The sequence below is a fragment of the Embiotoca jacksoni genome, unplaced genomic scaffold (genome assembly GCF_022577435.1).
Source record: "Embiotoca jacksoni isolate LCO1_2020_lvr unplaced genomic scaffold, fEmbJac1.0.p SCAF_7, whole genome shotgun sequence".
Taxonomy (NCBI): Eukaryota; Metazoa; Chordata; class Actinopteri; family Embiotocidae; genus Embiotoca; species Embiotoca jacksoni.
In genome coordinates this window covers 12,536,304-12,550,921 of record NW_027185425.1, presented here as the reverse complement: position 1 = coordinate 12,550,921, position 14,618 = coordinate 12,536,304, and positions in this window count along the sequence as shown.

Genomic DNA, 14,618 nt, shown 5'->3' with positions numbered 1-14,618 from the left:
CCCTTGAAAAATTCCCCAACCATTCACTTCGGCACGGTACACAAAAGTCCCCTCCCACTGGCTTGCTTTTACAAGGTGAAACATTCCCGAGAAGAGGGAAAAAACACCTGGTCGTCATAAGTTTCCCTTTTTTCACTCCACTTTCCTCCTTTTGCTCTGTTCCATTAGCAAGAGTCAAAACAAACAGTGGCCATTTACTGACTGGAAAACCGTTGCATTGCATCACACACCAACACACAAGACCCGCTTTGCCCTTGATGTTCGTCAAAAGCCCCAAAAATAAGCCGTGAAAGGCAGGTTGGCGTCACAGATACACTCCACCCTACGCACCACGCCCGGCGTCTCCAAACATAGGCCCACTATGTGTGAACGTATGGGGGTCTGTTCTGCTCAAAGGTGGTGTGTTCAGGGTGGAGGGGAGTTTGTTTTGGGGGAGGAGGGGGGGCGTTGAGCTGTGCGTTCCCTGAGTGGGTTGTGTGAATGGTTGGAGTGTGCTGCAGGGTGGAGTTGCTTGTGAGCCTGATTGGAATTAAGTTTTGGGTTTGTAATATGACCTTGTTTATTCCAGTCAGTGGTCACTTTCTGAGTAAAGTATTGTATGGGAGTAATTGCATTGATAGCATAAGCTAACATGATTTTGACAGTGTTTAATCTCATTACTCTGATGCACAACGTTCGTTCACTTTTCAGCACTGGATTAGGTGTTTGTATGTACACCTAATGCACTTTTCTTCAGTTAAGCCCCTTTTATTTCAACAAGCCATTGATATCAAGTAACAAAGGTCAGAGTTGAAGGTTCACAAGAGGACATTAGAGGACAGGTGTTCCTCTCTTCCATCTTGCTCTTTTCTCCTCTGCTTTTATAGTCCCTCTTTTATTCGCTATCAGCCTCTCTTTCCCTCGGGCGACGATTCAAAAAGGGCCGTTTTCTCTCAGGTGATGTGGTCCACCTTTGTCTGTTCTAACCTTACAAAGGAATGCCTGGCATTCACCAGGCTGTGCCTGCACGGGGCCGTGAAGGACAGCAAAAACAAGCTGGTGAGGGAGGTAAGAGAGGAAGGATAAGGCAAAAAAAAGGAAAAAGGGGGTTAAAAGAAAGAAAAAGTCGAGGAGCACAACAGAGATAAGAGAAAGTAAAAAAGAGGGATGATGTGGAGAGGACAATTAGAAAGGGAAACAAGGAAACGTTTAAAGAAGGACAGAAGCAAGGAAAGAATGGAAAGGGAATGATAGCAGGAGAGGGGAGTTTCAGTCTTTTCACACACTGTGGATAAAACTTGAGGCCTCTGACATTGATATAAATTTCAACAGGGAAATTCCTCTGAGATGGGCTTGGGGCTCTGCCACCGCCTGTAGTTGGCACAAGGGTGGAGAGCGTGGGTGGGGTGATGGAAGGGCACGAGAGAGGAGGGACGCTGGAAGAAAGGATGGATGGATAGAGCAGGTAGAGGAGGAGACGTTTTTGGCCCGACTCCCCCTGGCTCACCTGACGCATATTGTTGCCGAGCTCAGTTTCCCCCTGGGGTAATCATTTGACACTGATAAAAGAGGGAGAGGGGGGACAGCGGGGAGAAAAAGGATGACAGTGTTTCCACCCTGGGAAAAATCTCTCTGTGGAGATTAGAGGACAGCTGGGGTAATTCTTCCGTCCACTGAAGCGGGTAAGGGAAGACTGGGCGGAAAAGAGAAAAGGAGAAAATGAAGAGGACTCACAGGAGTGAATAACAGGAAGATTATGCATTTTGAAAGGTGTTTGCAGAGGAGCTCCCCCAACACACACACACACACACACACACACACACACACACACACACACAGACACACACACACACACACACACACACACACATACACACACACACACACACACACACACACACACACACACATCACATGCACACAAACGGTTGAAGACAGGAGGAGGAGGAGGAGGAGGAGGAGGAGGAGGAGAAGGAGGAGGAGGAGGGTGCACATTTTTAAGTGTTTCCACAGTCACTAGTCAACCTTTGCTTGCTCTGGTACATACACACACCTGTGTGCACATACACACACACACACTCTCGATGCTGCAGCATGTGCAAATAGAAGAGTGGCGACTGAATGGTATTTTACTGCTTCTGTATTTATGGCAGGTTATTTTGACCCTGGGTGGTCCCTGCTGAAAGACTTCTAGGGTCATTAATCATCAGTCAGGAATCAGATGTCAGGTGTGTGTGTGTGTGTGTGTGTGTGTGTGTGTGTGTGTGTGTGTGTGTGTGTGTGTGAGAAAGAAGAGTGAGAGCACTTACTGTACTGTACTGTACTGTACTGTATGGTAGGAACAATCAAAATGTGCGTGTTTGAGGTTAGCCTTGCGTACCAGTGAATATCCTAATCAGCTGAGCTGGTGGTGAGATGAAAGAATGTGAAGATTATTGGCTGGTAATTGTTTCCAGAGTGCAACAGTGCTGCTATATCTCAAACAGAAAAACTTTCACTGCAATGTGTGTGTGTGTGTGTGTGTGTGTGTGTGTGTGTGTGTGTGCGGACACGAATCTACTGTACCATAAGTCAAGGTCATGGGATACGTGAATGAGAACGCCCAGCAATGGGAGTCCAACACTTTTGAGTTAAAGCCAGCCTACCAGATTATGAGGCGATTGTAAATCCAAGAAACAAACTTTGTTATTCCTGATCTCAAAGGTGCATCCAAAGACAAACACACTTTGCAACTGTAATTTCCCCGACCACTAACTTAACCAGTATCCTGCCAATCTTCTAACGACGACCAACGCTTGCACGCAAACAGTAAAAAAACAACACACCCAGAGGTCTGCTCTCGACTGATAAACTCATCACTCTACCAGCTATTCAACGATTCAAATTCCATTTTCCTTCTCCCTCTCGATGACAGGACTCGTCTCGGCTAGCTGGCTCTGACGGGGCAATGAGAACAATGATCTTTCGCAAACAAAGAGAGAGAGACAGAGAAACGTTTAGGTTTGTTTTGTTATCGTTTTTAAAACCATTTTCCGTTTCAGAACCAGCAGGCAAGAGAGCAATTTCCTTCATAGAGGGAGCAACAGAATCCCCAAACCCAAACAGTCAGGTTAGAATAAATAAAGTCAACTGCCCGAGTTTAGAGATCTCAGCGGCGAATCCAAAAACCCCACCCCGCTTAGATATGAGGGGGCTGGCACTGTGGTCCAGGGATGAGCAAAGTTCATTCATGGGTTTCTTATCCCTCAAGGATTATTCTATGGAGGACAAATGTAAGACCTCTGAGTATACACGTGTATTATTTAAGATCAAATGTATTGAAGTTGACCTCAATTTTTTTAAGGGTCTTTATTTTGAACTTACATCTGACTTATCATTCTCTGATCAATTTATTTATCTTATAATGCTCTTATTTCACTGTTGTGGTACCAATTATTACAGTTTTAAACCCATTCAATCATAGTGACAGGACAAACACTTTAACGGGATGTAATCTTGGCCTTTTTTGCACAATTAAAAATTGAATCCACTGCCAGTAAAGTTGCACTCTGATTATTTCTCTCTCCCTCTGACAGGGTCAGTCTGATGTTTTGACTCTACATCGCACATCAATGGTGCAATAGAGCTTATTTTGAGATAATGAGACATTTAGGGCCACAATCACAAGAGACAGGGTTTGATATCTCAAGATAACAATATATACTGTTTTGTCTGACTAACTGGCAGCACATAATGCATATTTGTTATCTCTAGATAATTAGATAATTAAGTCCTGTTTGCCTGAAGACAATCTGATATGAAAATGACAAGGTAATTAAGCAGTGATCTAGAGATAACAAGCTGAACAAACATTGCAAAGTAACTGTGGAAGACTTCCTGCTTTGAAAACAAAAGCAGGATAAGCTGAGTGACAAGATGTTACAGTAAACTGTCGGGGAGTTTAGAGTTTAAGCAGGGGGACGTGTGCAAAGATTGTTTGTGACTTCTTACTGTACATTTTTATGAAAAACTGGCTAGACTAGAGTGTACTGCTGGCTTTCTGTGGCGTCAGTTATTCTTTAAACAGAGTTATGCTACATTTTGATTGTTAAAGAGAGACAAACAACTAAGATTTACTCTAAAATTAAGTTTACAGTGCAGTTGAGGAAAATTTGACGAATAGTGAGTAGCCCAGAGTGAAACGAACCATATGATTGTTGGAGTCTCCCTCTCAAATGTTCAACTCATAAATTAAAATAATTTTTTCACCACTACTTTATGCATATCATGCCAATAACTTACCAGTTCTTCATTTGGGACTGTATGTATTTGTAGCAAACGGCTCATGAAAGAGGTGTGCAAAAAAAAGTAAGAATTATCAAACAGGAAGTTCAAATCATGTATTGAAGGAGCTCTTTGGAAGGGAACAAAAAAATTCAAAAAGATAAAAGTCCAAGGCACTCTGCTGGAAAAAAATTAAACGCCTAGCCATCTGAATAAAAGTGTTTTATTTTTTGCCTGAGGAGTGCTTTGGACCTTTTTTCCTTTCTTAAATAGGAATTAATTGGCTGTGCTAAATCTACATCTAAAATGTATTTAATTTTATGTTCTGAGTCCGTAAGTGCTTTTAGGGTATAGATAATGGATGGATAGGTGAGTTTTAAAGATACAAAAGCTGAGAAATCCCGATTTAGGTTGTAGATACAGCATGTAAATAAAGATTCAGAAATTTGTATTGTCTTTCTCAGCCAAAACAAAGTACAGATCTCAGCTGTGTATAGTTATCTTAGTAAATTATCTGCAATGTAATTATGAAATGTTAAGGGCTGGGCTGATTATATGAATAACTCAGATTTGATGCTGGATTCAGGTTCAATAAAACGCTAATAGAAACCAAGTGTAAACTCTCGAGTGTCACCCCCACGAGACAACAACTTTCCCTGTAGTATTGTGTTTGCAGGTTTCTCTTTCCCAAGCATTACAAACCTGGGCTGTACACTAAGTAGATTCTGTGTTCCTGCTGCGAATGACTTAAAAAGGTCTCCACGGACCTGTCAAATCTACAGTTGTAAGTTTAGTCCTATTATAACAAACTCATTTACTCACTTGACCACTTGCTGACCCTGGGGAAGCTTCTGGGCTTGTTTGTTTGGTGTTACAACCCCTTTTAAAGTCAAATAAGCTTTTCTCATCACATTCATACACTGCATACTGATGGCCCTGTCTCACCTGGCTTCCTGTCTGGCTTTGTGAATGTGTCCAGACCGTGGTGCACACAGGAACCTCCTCCCTAAACAGCTGTTTCCACGTGTCCCACCACCCAACGTCCTCTGGACACGAGGAAGCAGAGAAACTGCACTGCAGGCACCGTCTCCGAGCTCTGTTCACAGACAATCTGTAGATATCACATCATGAATTTCAGATTCTGAGTGGGTAATACGTCCTGAGAAATGCATCTGGGAAAATGGTTTGAATAACACAAAATTGGTTCTCAGCGAGGCGTTTAGAAATATTACCTGTCGGAAGGGATCATTTTTCCACTTTGATCATTCTGGGAGTATAAATAGTGAACAATATGACCTTGTTCAGATTGGGGGGAATTAGCCATAAAGCGCTGGTGACTGAGTGACTGCTTGATCCATAATACACCCTTTGGGGAAACACTGTTTTTTCATACAAAATTCATTACGCTGACTTATTCCTGTGGAACTAAGAAGACAGGGCGGAGCGAGGATGGAAATATGTGTGTGTATATCACACAAAACAAGCTGTCAAAATGGAGTATAAATAATGAGCCTGTCAACATGAGTGCCAGGCCTTTGCCAACAAACCACAGTTTATGTCAGGGGAGGAGGGCTAACACTAACGCTCACATACACCTACGGAAGAAAGTGGCAGGAGCATTCGTGTTTTTCTGCCTCTCTACTTCTCCACCCTCCATCTGTTTTCCCGCTTTTTGCCCAGTTTCTCCCAAAAGCCTGCAGATGTGTAGATATGCAAAGGAAAACATGCAGCAGGCCTCCGGCTTTGGTTAGCATGGAGAGACATGCCAGAAAAACAAAGACCCCTGAACTGTACAAACACCACAGCAAAAAAACTGTGGCAAGGACCACCCATGAAGGCAGCAAGTGAGCAACCAAGACCTAAATCAGTTTCTTGGATGAGGGTGCTACTAGATAAAGAGCATGACATGCATGGATGGGTAAAGAGTCACACACAGATGTGTCACAAAAACACGAGAAAAGAGGAAAAGATTGAGAAAAGAGAGAAAATGGAGATGTGACTACATCATAATGCAGCCCAGTATCCCAAGGAATGACATTCAACTTGAGCAAATACACCACTAGCAATTAAAAGTGCAGTATTCAATGGCGCTGCAGCAGTAAGCTAGACAAGCTCTTCCAGACTCATCGCTCATAGCTTCAGTTTTCCGCTGTGATTATAGTCTGGATACGCTGCTCATATTAGCGTTCGCTCAGCCATTCTGAAAGGCAGAACAATCAGTGACCTGTGTCAGTGGTCTTTTTTTTTTTTTTTTTTTTAACCTTGATCAGACCACACCTTTTGATCTTTATTCTCTTTACACTTGTTGAAGAGCTACTTCATCAGAAATACAACAGAAGTGAGCGAGCTGATGGCTGAGAGTTCCAGACACAAGGACTCCCGCCCAGCCGCTCCTTTGCTGCACGGATTTCCACACTTTTCCCATCTTTCTACACTGTAACTGTCTAATTAAGGCAAAACCAATTTTAACCTAGCGCAGAAATGGTGGACCCTTCCACTACCAATACAATCTATTACACAGTATACAGAGGTAAATAATAGAGTTTCATTTAATTAAGCTCTTAAAGGTCCCATATTTTACACGATACTGGTGTTTTATTTGCAGTCTTGATATCCACAACAAAACTTTTTGTGGTTATAAGAACTAGTTTAGTTTCATATCTCCTCTCCTAAATTTCTTCCTGAAGCTCTACCAAGAACAGGCTGTTTTGTTTTTGTGCTTTTAGGCGCATGGATATCAAACACCTTCTCTTCTGATTGGCTGAATCTTTTCTGAATGATGCACGCCCGGGCCAACCACAGGCTTTCTTTAGTTTTGTAGCTTACTAGCTCAGCGACAGAATGATCACTCTGCCTTTTTTTTCCAGATAAAAGCGGTGCTGAGAAATAACACATATGACTTGAGAGTGAGTTTGTGACATCGCACTCCTACAAAAGTCAGAACGGTACAGTTGTTGAAGACGAGCAGTGTAAATCTCTTAGATTGCACAGATTCCAGCTTCATAATCACAAAAGAAATGGAATACAGAATATATACAAGAATGGACCTTTAAAAAAGAAGCACAATCTTTTCTTAAGTTTAAGCATTTCGTAACAATCATACCAATTGAATTCGTACTAGTCAAGAGTTTTGCAGAATCCGTGTCAATATCTGTGTTCTTCTCTGGATTTTTGGTTGTATATGGAGGACGAGCCCTGGAAAAAAAAGCCTCTACAGTCCTTTTTAATAACATGCCTCCATATTTTCAACATGGCCAATCATCTCATCAACTATGCTGCAGGCTCGGGGCCACAGCCCATCTTTCCTCAGGCTTGTGTCTTGTCTGTTTGTACACCGAGTGTTTAGGTGCAGGAGAGTGGGCTTGCATATGTGCAGGACATCTAAATTTCCTCTCATAGATTTCCTGCTTTGACTAGCTCGTACCGACAGGCGTGTCTTTTCTTTCCTGAGATAGTCAAATAAACATTATTGTTGGAGCTAAGGCCAGCAGCTTGTATAGGACAAGGTTGTGACTTGTATGGACTAACAGAAACGAGGAAATAAGGGAATGGGGGGGTACACATTACAGAATTACACTATGGTATTAACAGGGCCTGTAAAGATACGTCTGAGGTTGTGCATTGTTTTTTTTATGGCACATAATTGTTTATTTAAGATGCCAAATTAAAGCCTTTTACAGCAGTTCACCATGCGAGTCTTTTTCCTGCTGCTAATTGCTGCCTTTTGCTGCACAGCGTGCATGTTAGCATTTTGTTAATGTGGCTAAAATCCAGTCGAGAAGAAACTCCAGGGCAAACAAACGTAAACACTTTGCTCCTTTGTAAAATGCACATAACTTGCAGAGGGATGGCGCAGGGTTCGTGCTTTTTTTTTTTTTAGGCCAATTTATCGTGGGAAGAGAAACAGTGTGAAATGCAGAGTAAGAACACTTATACATTAATGATTAGGTGGTGATGCAATTATGGTTAAATGGTGTAAAATTGTCACTAACACAGTTGGTTGAATTTATGAAATGAGACACAGACAGCATGCCAGGCTTTTATGATGTTGTTTCATGTCTGAGTATGTCTTTTTGTTGGCCCGGGATGTGGGGTGATAGAAGGCCATATGATAAAATATCAAACAAAATCTCTCCATGTGGACTTCATGACATTTGGATCTCATAGATGTTCCAGTAAATCATGCCTCATCCAATATTATTTTAACACATATACACAATATATCTGATGATCTCATCGACAAAAAGCTAACAAATTTCATATAAATATGAATTTTTTTTTCTTGCTCGGGGCTAATCTCTCTTTCTTTCCCTCTTATTGCCTAATAAAGCTTAAGTCACGCAATCCTGGAAAAGATATTAGCCTGTGTTTTGTATGAAACCGAAAGCCACATCACTAACTTTATTCTTACCACCACTACCACTTAATATTGAGTAATTCTATGTTTAATCTATGTCCACAGCAGCTGGAGTGGTTACTAGATTGGAAAATAGATAGGTATAAAGTGGCCTGAACCTTGTACATACAGAGCAGTACGCCGTGTGCATGTGGTACACAACACGTGAAATCCCTCCACTCATTTCTGACCTTTTGTTCATCATGTTTCCCCTAGTATGCCTCTTCTCCAGCGTCTTGCCCTCCATCCTCTACATATTTCTCCCTCGGTGTGTGTTTTAAAAGCTGAGCCTTCAACCCAACCAGTGGGCTGTGGTTCCCTCCTAAACCATTCACATGGAACTGGTTAAGAAGACATTCCTTCCATGGAGGGAATGTCTGGCACCAAGCGCCTGTAATACAGAAATCATAAACGGGAGGTCCGGCCTAATCACATCCCGTGGCACTCTCACCCTCTCTGAGCTCCCTCTTCCTCCCTCATCTTCCTCTCGTCCTCTCTGAGGAGTTATTAAGAAGGGGATGGGGAGACCGGGAGCATTAGCTGATCCTATCGTTTCCTTTCCTGTGTAATATAAGGGCGCAAATCAATTGTGGATATCGAGCGGATCAGATTCTGGTGGTTAGTAAATGTTCTTGCTTATCTGACCCTCTGCCTCCGATCATAAAGAAAATGTTCCATTAAGAAACAGATACAAAAATGTGTAGTGAGAAGGTGGAAATGCTGTAGGTTTGTTCTAAAGTTGCACACTCACACAAATTTCTGTCAACAGCAGGAGTGTAATGCCATGTTCAATGTCAGCTATGGTTAAAGTTTGATGAATCAAAGTTGGCTGGCAGTCTGCAAAGCATTACATACGGGAGAGGAATCGGTTTCTGCACTGTAAATGCACTGAACAGAGAACGCCACAAGTACTGCACGAAATGAAAACACTTCACCCCTTAAAACAAGTGCATATGTGATATTTCTAACAACAGTCAGGTGTCGGGAGTCCAGTAACACTTTGGGCTCCCTCTTTTTATTCATTTTTTTCAGCCTCAGTGAAAACCCTTATTGTAATGAATTCAAGGATGAATGAATTTGGGAAGCTCTAGTATTTCACAGACAGGGCTGTTGTGAAGCCAGGCAAACACAGTAAAAGACTGAAGCTTTAGCAGTAAAGTTCACAGAGTAAATCTGCATTCACGCACATTTCTACATTAAGTAGAGATGAAATTGCTAATTGGGGGTTTCCCATAATGACAAACCCACAGAAATTGAAAGTGTTTTAGTGTCTTTCTGCCTCTTGTTTTGGTGAACAAACTCTATGTCAGCTCTACTGCAACACAACTTTACTGTTTAAGTTTCCTCTCATGGTGTAGATTTCGACTGCTGTTGACAGCAATAACTTTGAGATAAACCTACATGCTTGCCCAGCAAACAGCCAATCTGGTGTCACGCCAAACCATGTTGTTAAGGAAAACAAAACCACGTGGAAAACCGTGTGGTTAGGTTAAGGAAAATAACCATGTGGTTAGGGTTAGGAAAAGATTTCTTTAAGAAAATCTATGCTGCTTCTCATGGACTGAACCCTGTCCTCTCGGGTGAAAATCTTCTGTTTTACCCATCTGACCATCCCAACTAGCCTTTACATGCAGACTTAAGGACTTTTGTACTTCGCCAAATGACTTCAGTCACATGACTTTTGGCACAATACCACAGCAAAGGTCATAATAAAGTAAAGCATTTTGCTGCATTAGATGTTCCACAGATTGCCATAGAGTTCTTCTAAGGGGTTAGTGAAGACCAAACTAGAGCTAAAATGAAAGTCAGGACTGGACTTGCCATTTGATGTCCAGCAAGAAACACCACTCCAAATAAATGAATGATATTGTTTGCTAACATGTTTAACGTAATGATTTTATACAATTAAAATAGTTCCTGTGATTGTGTTTACAGTTTGGTCCACTGCCCCCAAGTGGCCAAAATCAACTCATGTTGCTTTAAGTGTCACAGTTCTTGCCCCAGTCCTGTGTTTGATTCTGTTATTCTTCATCAATCCACCAGATATCCTCTGACTTTATTTACTATCCAGTTGCCTGACTCCCACATTCACCTTCAAATCAATTACCTCCTACTAAAAAAGTCCGAGTTCGGTATAAGTACAAAAAAAAATCTTTCTTCTTTCCAAAGGGGATGATTGAGCCGTTGGTCCTTGCCCTGCTCCTCTTACTTTCCCCCTGTCTTCCAGGAACTGTGTGTCCTCCCTAATAAGCTCCAACAAGCCTTCGTCAGTTTCTCTGGCTCAGTTTGGGGAACCTACAGATGTCCCTGCCTCTGTTTCCTCCTCCTGTTTCTCCACTGCTGCACTTGGCCCTAATTTGTCCCCTTGGATTGAGGCAATGAGAAACAGGGCGGCAGAGGATTGCCTTGGTCCCAGTGCCTCATCCAAGCGCCAAGTAGAAGCAGTGAGTTTTCCACTTGACGTTCCCTCTTCTGACCTTTGGCAATTGAAGTCCTGAAATAGAGAAAAATCAAGCTACTCATTTGTAGCCGACCTACTCGTTTGTAGCCGACCGCTTTTGAATTTGCTGACTAAAATGACAGCTAACACTGGAATATTTTATGAGCTGTAGTTTAATTAACGTTAATTACATGAGCTGGTCAAACTATCAACATGAAGCGTGTAATATTTTGGCAATGTTATAGAGAAACACACATGATTCTGTGCAATTATGGTAAGCAAAGAGCAATTAATGTTCTCATCTAAACCCCAGTAAGAGAGCAGCGGTTGTGATATTGGTTTTACAGAGTAAGGGGCAAAAATAACAGTGATTAGCTCCATGTCAATGTAATTTCAAGTGCACAACAAGGATGCAGGGTCATCCATGGTGTCACAGAAAGATCAAATGCAGCATTTTCTGTCCACGTGTTTCAAAATGCTATTTGGAGGGCGATCAATAACTGCTCTCATTTCAATGTATTCACCTTTTCTCTCTCCTCCGCTCCCCTCTGTCGTTCTAATTCTGGGTCTTTCGCTTCATTTTTCTCAAAAACTGTGGCACCTCCACATCTCTCTTGGCTTGGGTTTCTAAAGGAAACACCCCATCATTGGACGCTCGAAAAACTAGCCCAGGGAAACAATGGTGCCCTTGAATTTTTCCTGCTCATTTTGCATGTAATGATATCTAGATTAAACACAATATTATTGTTGGCCCGTGCAAGCCAATCACGCTTTTCTCTCACCCATGCATCAGAGTATGGTGAATGTGGAAATAGCCCTTATTTCAAAACAGCAGTTTTACTTACAGCTTCCTGATGGTAGTTCTGGGGAGAGGAGTTGGGAAAGGGGAGAGGGTAATTACAGTGTGGAGAGGAAAAGAATATTGAGGTAGCAGGGGAAGAAAAATGCATCTCCAAGATCAACTGTTGCACTGGAGAGGGAAATAATAAGCCAATATTTTACGCTGGTTCCTCTGCATCAGTGCACACTTTTGAAGGTTTAGTATGAACCATGATATCAGAGGCACAGTTTGTGGTTAAAAGAAAAGTTTTGAGAAAAGCATTTATTTGCTTTCTTGCCAAGAGCGAGATAAGAAAATTTGTATCTGTCAGTCTTCTTATTAGCTTCGCTCAGCTGAGCCTGGAAAAGGTAGTCTGCACCTCCATGTGCAGCAACTTACACCTCTAGAAGCATGTCTGCAACAGATACCCTTTCAGACACTATGTCGGTCATCTGAAATATGTACATCTGATGGAACAGAAAACACTATTTCAATCAGTCCAGATGTCTATATAAGCAACATATTAGCTTGTGTTTTACACATTACATCCTTTTTTTTCTGTTTCCCTGTTTTGGTCTCTTAACTTTAGCATTTGTGGATTGGACACTGAGCACTTCCAAAATGTGAGTGACCTACAGCTCAATACCGCAATTGAATGCCTCCTGAGACAAATGGAGCACCGGTACTGCTGCTCTGCTGTGGTACTGCTCACGTTACACCATATGTTTAGACAGCCTGAAGCCTCAAATCAACACATTGTATTGAGAAGTGACTGTAGAACTGGTGATGAAAACTAACTCAAAGATAATCTATACTGGACCAAGATCTGCCCAAGAACGTGACAATGGAACCATGTGTGAAACATCAAGGACATCACAAGTTGTCAGTAAGATGAGGAAATAGCACCTTGAAATTGCGAGTAATTAAATGTAAACTGACTTGCTCTAGAAGTAAAAAAAAAAAAAAATTATGAACTGTTCCGGTTATTTCTAATGAAGGCAGAATGCATCGCACAGATTGTTTTAAGATGAGGTTCTTCGGGAAAAACAAAACCTGAAAGACAAACATGACTTGGTGTACAATTGTGACCGAGAAACTAGCCAAGAGGAATTTAGGTAGTGGCGAAGTTTAATACGTCGTCAAAGTTACAACAATGAAGGGAGCTCATTGTCAGTTCACAAGAGGAAGAAGATTATGACAGGGAAGAGTACATGACTTCCAGTAAAACCACAAACAGGAGATACAACATGTTACTTAGTGAGCTTTAGAAATGCTGGTAAGCAGATTTTTTTTTTAGCTTTGCACAGATCAGGGCAAATTATTACTCATTCATATTTATACTAAGCTAAGCTTAGCTTGTAGTTTTGCGTTGTATAAACGCCATACTTAACACACATATATAAAATGGTATCAATCTATATAAAAGTGTTCTGCAGTACTTAAAGTTTGCTTGATTATAGTCAGACATTGGGGGTACTGACTGATTTTCACCCAGGGACCAGGGATCGAATCCGTGAGATAGCGATGCAGTTATTTTTATAGAAATCTTTTCTTAACCCTGACAAAAAAGTTGTGGTGCCTAACCCAAACCACATGCTTTTGTTTCTCTGAACATAACCACTTGTTTTTTTCCCACTTAATCTCATCACCTGGTTTATCACGCCCAGGTGAGTCAGAACTCACTGACACGGTTTCCTATCGTGGACTGGCAGGTGTATTACACACTTTGGCGTGACTCTGGGTTGGACTGAAATTACAATTTCCATATTACCACTTGTTTAAAACTAAATGAAAGACCATGAAATCCACATAAACAACCATGAAAACTTAACTGCAAATAGCTAGATGTAGAAAACTGAAAAAACTAAAAACTAAAGTAAACAGTTTAAAACTGGCACACACTGAGCATGTTTGGATAACAGATTGAACTGAAGAACCAGAAGCAGCAACCAGATAGATACGATACCTTACTGATGATTGTACTCAACATTTGAGTGTTTAATACAACCATAAACTATAAACTGGCACATCACTGATAGAAACTCGTATATACTGTGAATACAGAACAAAACTGTTTCCAGGAATAAGTTCCTCAAGAAATTTGGAATCCATCAGAATGAATTGCATAACTAAGAGAAGATACATGAAGCAGCGTCGTCCCCAAACAAACAATTTCAATACAACAAGCATCTGAACTTTGTGTCCTCTCCACCACCGCCAAGCTACCAACATTCTTCTCTTAATTTCTCCCCTCTCGTCTGTCTCTTCACCTGGCTCCCCTGAATAACAGCAGCACACAGAAACGGAGGGTAATCTGTCTGGGTCAATGTGCGGGGCTATGCATGGGCTCATGTTGAGGCCAGCCTAATCACCTTTCGGATCAGCATGGAGAACAGAGGAGGCTGCACCTTTTATCCCAAACCAAAGTCAACAAGGCAAGATTCTTGGGAAGCATTGCAGACATTCTTGAAAGCAAAATGGAGGGGTTAAAATAAAAAAGCCATTGACTCCTCTCTCCCAAATTTAAGAGAAAGTGAGGAAGTACAGAGGAGAACCTGTGAAAGGACTTGCTTGCTTGTTGTGGAAGATGCTCTGAATGTTCCTGTGATTCCTCATGTAATGTATCTTACTAGTCAAAATGTTGCTGCTGCCTGCACACACACACACACACACACACACACACACACACACACACACACACACACACACACACACACACA